This window comes from Musca autumnalis, unplaced genomic scaffold (genome assembly GCF_047663935.1).
Source record: "Musca autumnalis isolate F117 unplaced genomic scaffold, ASM4766393v1 scaffold_5, whole genome shotgun sequence".
Classification (NCBI taxonomy): Eukaryota; Metazoa; Arthropoda; class Insecta; order Diptera; family Muscidae; genus Musca; species Musca autumnalis.
Window position 1 is genome coordinate 179,333,462 of NW_027412088.1, and position 12,998 is coordinate 179,346,459.

The 12,998-nt window shown below is 29.2% G+C and overlaps 1 protein-coding gene across 3 annotated transcripts in view; it reads right to left on the reverse strand.

The window, feature by feature from the left end:
- Positions 1-12,998, reverse strand: part of LOC141405664 (uncharacterized) — a 309,097-nt gene that overhangs the window by 220,915 nt on the left and 75,184 nt on the right. For all 3 annotated transcript variants that reach the window (XM_073990265.1, XM_073990267.1, XM_073990266.1), the window contains exon 3: positions 6,145-6,505. The gene's annotated coding sequence lies outside the window, so the exon portion shown is untranslated. The remainder of the gene's footprint in view (positions 1-6,144; positions 6,506-12,998) is intronic.

The window sequence follows — 12,998 nt, forward strand, 5'->3', positions numbered from 1 at the left end:
AACTTTTTCTATAGAAAAATGTTCAACAATGAACTTTTTCTATAGAAAAATGTTCACCTGTGAATTTTTTCTATTGAAAAATGTTTACCAATGAACTTTTTCTATAGAAAAATATTCACTAATGAATTTTTTCTATAGAAAAATGTTCACCAATGAAATTTTTCTATTGAAAAATGTTCACCAATGAACTTTTTCTATTGAAAAAAGTTCACCTATGAACTATTTCTATTGAAAAAATGTTCATCAATGAACTTTTTCTATAGAAAAATTTTCACCAATAAATATATTTTGTAGAAAGAGTTAACAAATAAACATATTTCTGTAGAAAAAATTCACCAATGAAAATTTTTCTGTAGAAAAAATTTCTCCAATGAACATTTTTGCGTAGAAAAACATCTCCAATCATCACCAAGTTCACCACTGAACATTTTTCTATAGAAAACTTCACCGCTGAACATTTTTCTATAGAAAAACTTCACCACTGAACATTTTTCTATAGAAAAACTTCACCACTGAACATTTTTATATAGAAAAACTTCACCACTGAACATTTTTCTACAGAAAAACTTCACCACTGAACATTTTTCTATAGAAAAACTTCACCACTGAACATTTTTCTATAGATAAAGTCCACCACTGAACATTTTTCTATAGAAAAAGTTCAGCACTGAACATTTTTCTACAGAAAAACTTCACCACTGAACATTTTTCTATAAAAAGGTTCACCACTGAAAATTTTTCTATAGAAAAACTTCACCACTAAACATTTTTCTATCTCATTGGTGAACGTTTTTCTATAGAAAAAGTTCATTGGTGAACATTTTTCTATAGAAAGAGTTCATTGGTGAACATTTTATATAGACAAAGTTCGTTGGTGAATTGTTTTCTATAGAAAAAATTAATTTCTACAAAAAAAGTTAATTGGTGAACATGAAAAAGTTCATTGGTGAAAATTTTTCTATAGAAAAAGTTCATTAGTGAACATTTTTGTATAGAAACAGTTCATTGGTGAACATTTTTCTATAGAAAAAGTTCATTGGTGAACATTTTTCTGTAGAAAAAGTTAATTAGTGAACATTTTTCTATAGAAAAAGTTCATTGGTGAACATTTTTCTATAGAAAAAGTTCATTGGTGAACATTTTTCTATAGAAAAAGTTCATTGGTGAACATTTTTCTATAGAAAAAGTTCATTGGTAAACATTTTTCTATAGAAAAACATCATTGATGAACATTTTTCTATAGAAAAACATCATTGATGAGCATTTTTCTATAAAAAAAGTTCATTGGTGGACACTTTTCTATAGAAAAAGTTCACCACTGAATATTTTTCTATAGAAAAACTTCACCACTGAACATTTTTCTATTTCATTGGTGAACGTTTTTCTATAGAAAAAGTTCATTGGTGAACATTTTTCTATAGAAAGAGTTCATTGGTGAACATTTTATATAGACAAAGTTCGTTGGTGAATTGTTTTCTATAGAAAAAATTCATTTCTACAAAAAAAGTTAATTGGTGAACATGAAACAGTTCATTGGTGAACATTATTCTATAGAAAAAGTTCATTGGTGAAAATTTTTCTATAGAAAAAGTTCATTGGTGAACATTTTACTATAGAAAAAGTTCATTGGCGAACATTTTTCAATAGAAAAAGTTCATTGGTGAAAATTTTTCTATAGAAAAAGTTCATGGGTGAATATTTTTCAATAGAAAAAGTTCATTGGTGAACATTTTTCTATAGAAAAACATCATTGATGAACATTTTTCTATAGAAAACGTTCATTGGTGAACATTTTTCTATAAAAAAAGTTCATTGGTGGACATTTTTCTACAGAAAAAGTTAATTTCTGAATATTTTTTCTTACGAAAATATTTTTTGTAGTGTTTTTGAATACATACATTTTCGATTTGAAATTCGTAATTTGATAATTTCTTACGACATTATCTAAATGACATCATTTCAATTAAAAGCTTCTCCTTCATGGAATACCAAGAAAGTACATTTCAATAAAAAAATTATTTAAATATTCTCTCCATTTCTTCCTAAGCCGATTGGGAGATCTTAATAGAACCATACGTTTCTGTGTGTACGGTACTTTGTGATGCCTTGCCAAATATGATGCGGCATCGAAGCGAAAGTCTCTTTAAAAAGGCACATGGCATCGCGCACACATATTGTTACACTTAAATTTTATGATAATAATTTTTAAGCTTAATAGTTTTTCCATTTGCGGAAGGTCGTCGCTGTATTTGACATTTTGAGTTTTTGTTGCCTCAGCATCTCTGTGTGTGCTCTTTATCCCAAAGCGAAATACATTTTGTAGGCCTTCTTAAATAAATAAATAAATATCTGCTTGATAGCATGTGTCTAAACAAATTCACTTTTAAAATGAACAGAAATTTGAATTACAAATTAGTTCAGTTACAAAAACAATAACAGAGCAAACAAACAACAACAACAATAAGAGATGCAATAAAAATAATACAGAAAAACGAAAACAATTATTTGAAACATTTACATTTTTAAGCAATTTTAGTCGTGGTGTTGCTGTTGTTGTGCAAACGCCCATCTGCCAGTCAGTTATTTAGCACTCCCTTGGTGTCGTCGATGCCTGTCGTGTCTGCGGGGATAATTTTAATTTCATTAACATTTATTTAGTTTTATTGTAAACAGTTTTTTTTGTTTATAAAAATAATAAAGTAAACAAAAAAAGTGAAGGTCGTTTGTAATTATATAGTGACTTGTTCGGAAATCAAGGTTAGAGCAACAATTTTTTTAGTGGATTCTACTTCTTATACAAAAGCCGAACCTAGTACTAGTTTTAAAAAGGGATCTACGGAGGAAGCTTTTTGGTGAACTTTTTCTATAGAAGAATGCTCTTTGCTGAACTTTTCTATAGAAAACTGTACACTGAAGAATATTTTCTATAGAAAAATGTTCAGTGGTAAATTTTTCTACAAAAAAAATGTTCAGTGGTGAACTTTTTCTATAGAAAAATGTTCAGTGGTGAACTTTTCTATAGAAAAATGTTCAGTGGTGAACTTTTTCTATAGAAAATGTTCAGTGGTGAACTTTTCTATAGAAAAATGTTCAGTGGTGAACTTTTCTATAGAAAAATGTTCAGTGGTGAACTTTTTCTATAGAAAAATTTTCAGTGGTGAACTTTTTCTATAGAAAAATGTTCAGTGGTGAACTTTTCTATAGAAAAATGTTCAGTGGTGAACTTTTTCTATAGAAAAATTTTCAGTGGTGAACTTTTTCTATAGAAAAATGTTCAGTGGTGAACTTTTCTATAGAAAAATGTTCAGTGGTGAACTTTTTCTATAGAAAAATGTTCAGTGGTGAACTTTTTCTATAGAAAAATGTTCAGTGGTGAACTTTTTCTATAGAAAAATTTTCAGTGGTGAACTTTTTCTATAGAAAAATTTTCAGTGGTGAACTTTTTCTATAGAAAACTATTCATTGGGGAATTTTTCTATAGAGAAATGTTCATTGGGGAAATTTTCCTATAGAACAAGTAAAAAAGTGTCAGTCGGCTTTGCCGACAGATATATACCCTCAGCCAATGTGAAGTGAAACTTTCACCTACGGACAGATCGAATGTATTCAAGGTCTCTTCAGAATTTTGTGGCCCTTTTTTGGACATTTGAATTAGCCGACAAAAATGTGGATTAGGAATTAACTGCACTAAAACACAAATGTTGAACTTTTGTGGGGGAGGTACCATTAGGGAGGACCGATATGGGCCATTTTAGAAGTTAAACTAAATTTTGACAAAATATTAAGATATCCAAAGTTTGCACCAAATTGGTTGCCCCATTCCAGTGATATCGTCCGAGCATTTTAGTGACCTTTTTAAATATTGGGGAGAAGTACAGGAAAGTGTGGACCGAACACCAAATCGAGAGTTATCGTGCTCTCCGACCGCCACATATGGAGACATAGCGTTTTTTACACATTTCGGGCTGTTTTCCCAAGAAATATGGGCTTGCCCCTGAGAAAACTTTTACCATCGTAGTGGAGGTAGCGAATGCAAATCGCTTCAACAAAAATCAAAGTGATTCGAGCGCAGGTATTAAAGTGAACTTAACCCAAATTTTGTGTGGGAGGTACCCGAAGGAGTGGACAAATATAGTCCATATTGCAACCTGATCTATATCTGGTAGATATATTAGGATGTGCAAAGTATGGATGACATCGGTCACTCCCTTCAAGAGTTATCGTCCGCACAATTTTTCCGAATATTTATGAACTTTTGTGGGGGAGGTATCTGAAGTAGTGGACCGATATGGCTTATCTTCGAACTTAAACTATGTTTGGACAAAATATTGCGAAGGCCAAATTTTGGACCGAATCGGCAGATCCGTTCGAGAGTTATCTTGCGCTCCAACCACTACACACGGTGTCATAGGGGCTTTTTGCATCTTTCAGGTTATTTTCTCAGAAAGTATGGACTTGCCCCTGATGAAACTTGTACCGTCGTATGGGGGGCAGTGAATACAAGTTGCTGCAACAAAAATCAAAGCGATTCGAGAGCAGGTCCTAATCTGAACTTATCCGAAATTTTGTGTTGGAGGTACCCGAAGGAGTGGACCGATTGAGTCCATATTGGAACCTCATCTAAGTCTGATAGAAATTTCACGATGTGCAAAGTATGGATCAAATCGGTTACTCCCTTCAAGAGTTATCGTGCGCACAAATTTTCCGAACATTTTCGAACTTTTGTGGGGTAGGTACCGGAAGGAGTGGACCGATATGGCTTATCTTCGAACTTAAACTAAGTTTGTGCAAAATATTACGAAAGCCAAATTTTGGAACGAATTGGTTGATCCATTCGAGAGTTATCGTGCGCACCAGCCAGCCAGACAGACAGACGGACGGACATTGCTCAATCGACTCCAAATTGTCTAAAACACATTTCGTCCAAACATACTTGGGGTCTAAAACCATTATTTCGATGAGGCACATTTTGCACATTTTTGGTGAACTTTTTCTATAGAAAAATGTTCAGTGGTGAACTTTTTCTATAGAAAAATGTACACCAATGAACTTTTTCTATAGAAAAATGTTCACCAATGAACTTTTTCTTTAGAAAAATGTTCACCAATGAACTTTTTCTTTAGAAAAATGTTCACCAATGAACTTTTTCTTTAGAAAAATGTTCACCAATGAACTTTTTCTATAGAAAAAAGTTTACCAATGAACTTTTCTATAGAAAAAAGCTTACCAATGAACTTTTTCTATAGAAAAATTTTCACCAATGAACTTTTTCTATAGAAAAATGTTCACAAATTAACTTTTTCTATAGAAAAATGTTCACCAATTAACTTTTTCTATAGAAAAATGTTCACCAATGAACTTTTTCTATAGAAAAATGTTCCCCAATGAACTTTTTCTATAGAAAAATGTACACCAATGAACTTTTTCTATAGAAAAATGTACACCAATGAACTTTTTCTTTAGAAAAATGTTCACCAATGAACTTTTTCTATAGAAAAATGTTTACCAATGAACTTTTTCTATAGAAAAATGTTTACCAATGAACTTTTTCTATAGAAAAATGTTCTCCAATGGACTTTTTCTATAGAAAAATGTTCACCAAAGTTTTTTTTTTATTAAAGTTCAGTTCAGTAGAATAAGTATTTGGAAAACAGTTTCATTGAGTTTTATGTTTAAGTTTTCTTCGGCTCATCTCCATTATCGCCTTAGTTGTGTTTCTTTTCTCCACATCACTGCTAATTTTTATGTCAATTTTTCTTTTTTATGTTTAACATCTGTTTATCATTTCAAAATTCCTCATTACTTTTAGTTTGTGGTGATGTTTTTTTCTTTGCGCTGTAGTTCAATAAACTTTTTGCATATTTGTGTAATGTTTTTTTTTTTTTAATTTTTTATTCTCGTTGATGTATTTTAGGTTTCCTTTTGGCGTTTACTGTTGAACTGACCCAATTTTTGTGGATATTTTTGTAGCAATTTTTCAATTACAATTTTAGTTGTTGTTGTATGGTTTTTGTAAATTTTGTGCAATTTTTGTTTTCAATTAAATTCGTTTTTTTTTTTTTGTGTTTTTTGTTATTCTGTTTCTATGGAATTGCAATAATTTGCTCGGTGTTTGTTTGATAAAAACCAGCAACAAAAACTTACCTTAATGCCAAAAACGTTGTGGGCTTCCTTGGCAGAAGAAAAAAACGTGTGGACTGTTTGTTGGTGTTTTTGCTGCAGCGCTACTGAACCATAGGTTTTTGTTGGTTTTCTGGTAGTTTGTTAATATCAAATATTTTTTAATGAACAAAAAAACTGAACAACAAAAAAATATGATTATAAATTACTGTGGACCGTAAGAATCCGGCGGCACACAATAAAACACGATATGGACACACAAACACACACAAATTTCAACAACCAGCAGCCAGCCGCCAAAATAATTTGTGGGTTAATATGGGGGGCTTTCAAAAACTATTTTGCACCAAGCAAAATGTTAAATGGCATGTTTTTGAAAGCTCGTCTGCAATGAGAAGAAAAACAAAAAAGATAAAATTAATTATTTGTTATTTTATTAAGTTTTACAAAATATTCAGTTTCATTTGAATTCATTGGTGAACATAGAAAAAGTTCATTGGTAAACATTTTCTATAGAAAAAGTTCACCAATGAAGATTTTTCTTTAGAAAAAGTTCACCAATGAACATTTTTCTATAGAAAAAGTTCAGCAATGAACATTTTCTATAGAAAAAGTTCAGCAATGAACATTTTCTATAGAAAAAAATATTCACCAATGAATTTTTTCTATAGAAAAATGTTGACCAATGATCTTTTTCTATAGAAAAATGTTGACCAATGATCTTTTTCTATAGAAAAATGTTCACCAATGAACTTTTTCTATTGAAAAATTCACTTATGAACACCTTCCTGTACAAAAGGTTCACCAATGCACATTTTTGTATAGAAAAAGCTCACCAATGAACATTTTTCTAGAGAAAAAGTTCACCAATCAACATTTTTCTATAGAAAAAGTTCATCAATGATAATTTTTCTACAGATAAAGTTCACAAATGAATATTTTGGCAAAACTTCACCAATGAAAATATTTCTATAAAAAAAGTTCAACAATGAAAATTTTTCTATAGAAAAAGTTCACCAACGAAAATTTTTCTATGGAAAAAGTTCACAATGAAAATTTTTTTGTAGAAAAAGTTCAGCAATGAACATTTTTCTATAGATAAATGTTTTCTATAGAAAAATGTTTTTCTATAGAAAAATGTTCACCAATGAACATTCACCAATGAACATTTTTCTAGAGGAAAAGTTCACCAATGAACATTTTTCTATAGAAAAAGTTCATCAGTGAACACATTTCTATAGAAAAAGTTCACCAATGAACACATTTCTATAGAAAAAGTTCACCAATGAACATTTTTCTATAGAAAAAGTTCACCAACGAACATTTTTCTATAGAAAAAGTTCACCAATGAACATTTTTCAATAGAAAAAATTCACCAATGAACATTTTTCTATAGAAAAATTTCACCAACGAACATTTTTCTATAGAAAATTCAGCAAGCAACATTTTTCTATAGAAAAAGTTCACATATAAAGATTTTTCTATAGAAAAAGTTCACCAATGAACAAAAAGTTCATCAATTAACATTTTTCTATGGAACATGATCACCACTGAACATTTTTCTATAGAAAAAGTTCACCAATGAACATTTTTCTATAGAAAAAGTTCACCAATTAACATTTTTCTATGCATAAAGTTCACCAATGAACATTTTTCTATAGAAAAAGTTCACCAATGAACATTTTTCTATAGACAAAGTTCACCAATGAACATTTTACTATAGAAAAGGTTCACCAATGAACATTCTTCTATAGAAAAGGTTCACCAATGAACATTTTTCTATAGAAAAAGTTCACCAATGAACATTTTTCTGTAGAAAAAGTTCACCAATGAACATTTTTCTATAGAAAAAGTTCACCAATTAACATTTTTCTATGCATAAAGTTCACCAATGAACATTTTTCTATAGAGAAAGTTCACCAATGAATATTTCTCTATAGAAAAAGTTCACCAATGAACATTTCTCTATAAAAAAAAGTTCACCAATGAACATTTTTCTATAGAAAAAGTTCACCATTGAACATTTTTCTATTGAAAAAGTTCACCAATGAATATTTCTCTATAGAAAAAGTTCACCAATGAACATTTTTCTATAGAAAAAGTTCACCAATGAACATTTTTCTATAGAAAAAGTTCACCAATGAACATTTTTCTATAGAAAAAGTTCACCAATGAACATTTTTCTATAGAAAAAGTTCACCAATGAACATTTTTCTATAGAAAAAATCACCATTGAACATTTTTCTATAAAAAAAGTTCACCAATGAACGTTTTTCTATAGAAAACGTTCACCAATGAACATTGAAAAAGTTCACCAATGAACATTTTTCTATGCACAAAGTTCTCCAATGAACATTTTTCTATAGAAAAAGTTCACCATTGAACATTTTTCTATTGAAAAAGTTCACCAATGAAAATTTTTGTATAGAAAAAGTTCACCAATGAACATTTTTTTATAGAAAAAGTTCATCAATAAAAATTATTTTTTAGAAAAAGTTCACCAATGAACATTTTTTCTATTGAAAAAGTTCACCAATGAGCTTTTTTCTATAGACAAAGTTCACCAATGAACATTTTTCTATAGAAAAATTTCGCCAATAAACATTTTTCTACAAAAAAGGTTCACCAATGAAAATTTTTCTATAGAAAAAATTCACCAATGAAAATTTTTCTATAGAAAAAATTCACCAATGAAAATTTTTCTATAGAAAAATTTCACTAATGACTAGTTTGTTATAGAAAATGTTCACCAATGACCAGTTTTCTATAGAAAAAGTTCACCAATGAAAATTTTTCTATAGAAAAAGTTCACCAATGAAAATTTGTCTATAGAAAAAGTTCACCAATGAACATTTTTCTACAGAAAAAGTTCACCAATGAAAATTTTTCTATAGAAAAAGTTCACCAATGAATATTTTTCTATAGAAAAAGTTCACAAATGAACATTTTTTTATAGAAGAAATTCACCAATGAACATTTTTTTATAGAAGAAATTCAACAATGAACATTTTTCTACAAAAAATTTCACCAATGTAGATTTTAAGTTTTTTCTTTATAAAATTCATACTCAAATGTCTTACGGAAATTAGTTTCCTTAGCTGTTTTTTAGTACTATTCTTTATGGTTTATAATTACTGTAAGAAATTTTTATTAACGCTTTGAATTAGCCACAACATTATCATAGTTTTGCTCTAATTAATTTAACTTCAAGACAATGATGCACAAGTAAAAGAAGAAGGAGAAGTGGAAGAAAAAAGAGGCATGAAAAAAACCCCACTTACCCATTCAATCCATCATTCATTTCTATCCCCATATAATAAAATCATAGATAACTTCAAAGTAAAAAAAACTTTCAAGGCAATGTTCCGACCATCATCTGTAGTCGGTATGTCTAAGCGGGAAGTCAAAGAAATACTTAAGAAACACATGAGAAATGGTTGTTAAGAGGAAAGCAAAAAAAAACAAGACACACACTGGGTAAGGTTTTGGCCATCACCATCTGATGACCATCGTTAGTCGTCTTTGCTGTTACAATTCCTTCTTTCCTTCAATCCCATACCATTTCAACAGCTCCCATTCTTGCCGACATCCAACATCATCGTCATAACTTAAATTCGTTGAGCTTAGAAAATTTTATAACTGTTTAATGCTGCGTACATACATACGCTTTGTATGCTTTGCGCAAAAAGGGGCAGTAATTTTCACAGTTTGTGGTAATTTGTTTAGGTTATGTTTCATCGTCGTTTGTCTTGTTGTTGTTTTTCCTCTTAAAAGTGATTATTGCAAATTATTTTCACAGAGTATAGCTAATTATTTTTAATAATGTTGGCAATATGAACTAACTTCACAACATATTTAGCCACGATATTTACAAATGACCCCGAAAACCAAATGCCACTGCAGGCAGAGAAAATTTTTCATCAAAGGGAACATATTTTGAGAGCAAAATTGTTCATCAAATAACATTTTTCTATGGAATAAGTTCGACAATGCACATTTGTCTACAGAAAATGAACTTTTTCTATAGAAAAATGTTTACCAATGAACTTTTTCTATAGAAAAATGTTCACCAATGAACTTTTTCTATAGAAAAATTTTCATCATTGAACTTTTTCTAAAGAAAAATGTTCACCAATGAACTTTTTCTATAGAAAAATTTTCACCAATGAACTTTTTCTAAAGAAAAATGTTCACCAATAAACTTTTTCTATAAAAAAATTTTCACCAATGAAATTTTTCCATAGAAAAATGTTCACAAATGAACTTTTTCTATAGCAAAATGTTCACCAATGAACTTTTTCTATAGAAAAATGTTCACCAATGTAATTGTTCTATAGAAAAATGTTCACCAATGAACTTTTTCTATAGAAAAATGTTCACCAATGAACTTTTTCTATAGAAAAATGTTCACCAATGAACTTTTTCTATAGAAAAATGTTCACCAATGAACTTTTTCTATAGAAAAATGTTCACCAATGAACTTTTTCTATAGAAAAATGTTCACCAATGAACTTTTTCTATAGAAAAATGTTCACCAATGAACTTTTTCTATAGAAAAATGTTCACCAATGAACTTTTTCTATAGAAAAATGTTCACCAATGAACTTTTTCTATAGAAAAATGTTCACCAATGAACTTTTTCTATAGAAAAATGTTCACCAATGAACTTTTTCTATAGAAAAATGTTCACCAATGAACTTTTTCTATAGAAAAATGTTCACCAATGAACTTTTTCTATAGAAAAATGTTCACCAATGAACTTTTTCTATAGAAAAATGTTCACCAATGAACTTTTTCTATAGAAAAATGTTCACCAATGAACTTTTTCTATAGAAAAATGTTCACCAATGAACTTTTTCTATAGAAAAATGTTCACCAATGAACTTTTTCTATAGAAAAATGTTCACCAATGAACTTTTTCTATAGAAAAATGTTCACCAATGAACTTTTTCTATAGAAAAATGTTCACCAATGAAATTTTTCTGTAGAAAAATGTTCACCAATGAAATTTTTCTATAGAAAAATGTTCACCAATGAATTTTTTCTATAGAAAAATGTTCACCAATGAACTTTTTCTTTGGAAAAATGTTTACCCTTGAGCTTTTTCTATAGAAAAATGTTCACCAATGAACTTTTCTATAGAAAAATATTCACCAATGAACTTTTTCTATAGAAAAATGTTCACCAATGAACTTTTTCTATAGAAAAATGTTCACCAATGAACTTTTTCTAAAGCAAAATGTTCACCAATGAACTTTTTCTATAGCAAAATGTTCACCAATGAACTTTTTTTATAGCAAAGGTTCACCAATGAACTTTTTCTATAGAAAAAGGTTCACCAATGAACTTTTTCTATAGAAAAAGGTTCACCAATGAACTTTTTCTATAGAAAAAGGTTCACCAATGAACTTTTTCTATAGAAAAAGGTTCACCAATGAACTTTTTCTATAGAAAAAGGTTCACCAATGAACTTTTTCTATAGAAAAAGGTTCACCAATGAACTTTTTCTATAGAAAAAGGTTCACCAATGAACTTTTTCTATAGAAAAAGGTTCACCAATGAACTTTTTCTATAGAAAAAGGTTCACCAATGAAATTTTTCTATAGAAAAAGGTTCACCAATGAACTTTTTCTATAGAAAAAATTTCACAAATGAACTTTTTCTATAGAAAAAGGTTCACCAATGAACTTTTTCTATAGAAAAAGGTTCACCAATGAACTTTTTCTATAGAAAAAGGTTCACCAATGAACTTTTTCTATAGAAAAAGGTTCACCAATGAACTTTTTCTATAGAAAAAGGTTCACCAATGAACTTTTTCTATAGAAAAAGGTTCACCAATGAACTTTTTCTATAGAAAAAGGTTCACCAATGAACTTTTTCTATAGAAAAAGGTTCACCAATGAACTTTTTCTATAGAAAAAGGTTCACCAATGAACTTTTTCTATAGAAAAAGGTTCACCAATGAACTTTTTCTATAGAAAAAGGTTCACCAATGAACTTTTTCTATAGAAAAATGTTCACCAATGAACTTGTTGTATAGAAAAATGTTCACCAATGAACTTGTTCTATAGAAAAATGTTCACCAATGAACTTGTTCTATAGAAAAATGTTCACCAATGAACTTTTTCTATAGCAAAATGTTCACCAATGAACTTTTTCTATAGAAAAATGTTCCCCAATGAACTTTTTCTATAGCAAAATGTTCACCAATGAACTTTTTCTATAGCAAAAGGTTCACCAATGAACTTTTTCTATAGAAAATGGTTCACAAATGAACTTTTTCAATAGAAAAAGGTTCACAAATGAACTTTTTCTATAGAAAAAGGTTCACAAATGAACTTTCTATAGAAAAAGGTTCACAAATGAACTTTTTCTATAGAAAAAGGTTCACAAATGAACTTTTTCTATAGAAAAAGGTTCACAAATGAACTTTTTCTATAGAAAAAGGTTCACAAATGAACTTTTTCTATAGAAAAAGGTTCACAAATGAACTTTTTCTATAGAAAAAGGTTCACCAATGAACTTTTTCTATAGAAAAAGGTTCACCAATGAACTTTTTCTATAGAAAAAGGTTCACCAATGAACTTTTTCTATAGAAAAAGGTTCACCAATGAACTTTTTCTATAGAAAAAGGTTCACCAATGAACTTTTTCTATAGAAAAATGTTCACCAATGAACTTTTTCTATAGAAAAATGTTCACCAATGAACTTTTTCTATAGAAAAATGTTCACCAATGAACTTTTTCTATAGAAAAATGTTCACCAATGAACTTTTTCTATAGAAAAATGTTCACCAATGAACTTTTTCTATAGAAAAATGTTCACCAATGAACTTGTTCTATAGAAAAATGTTCACCAATGAACTTGTTCTATAGAAA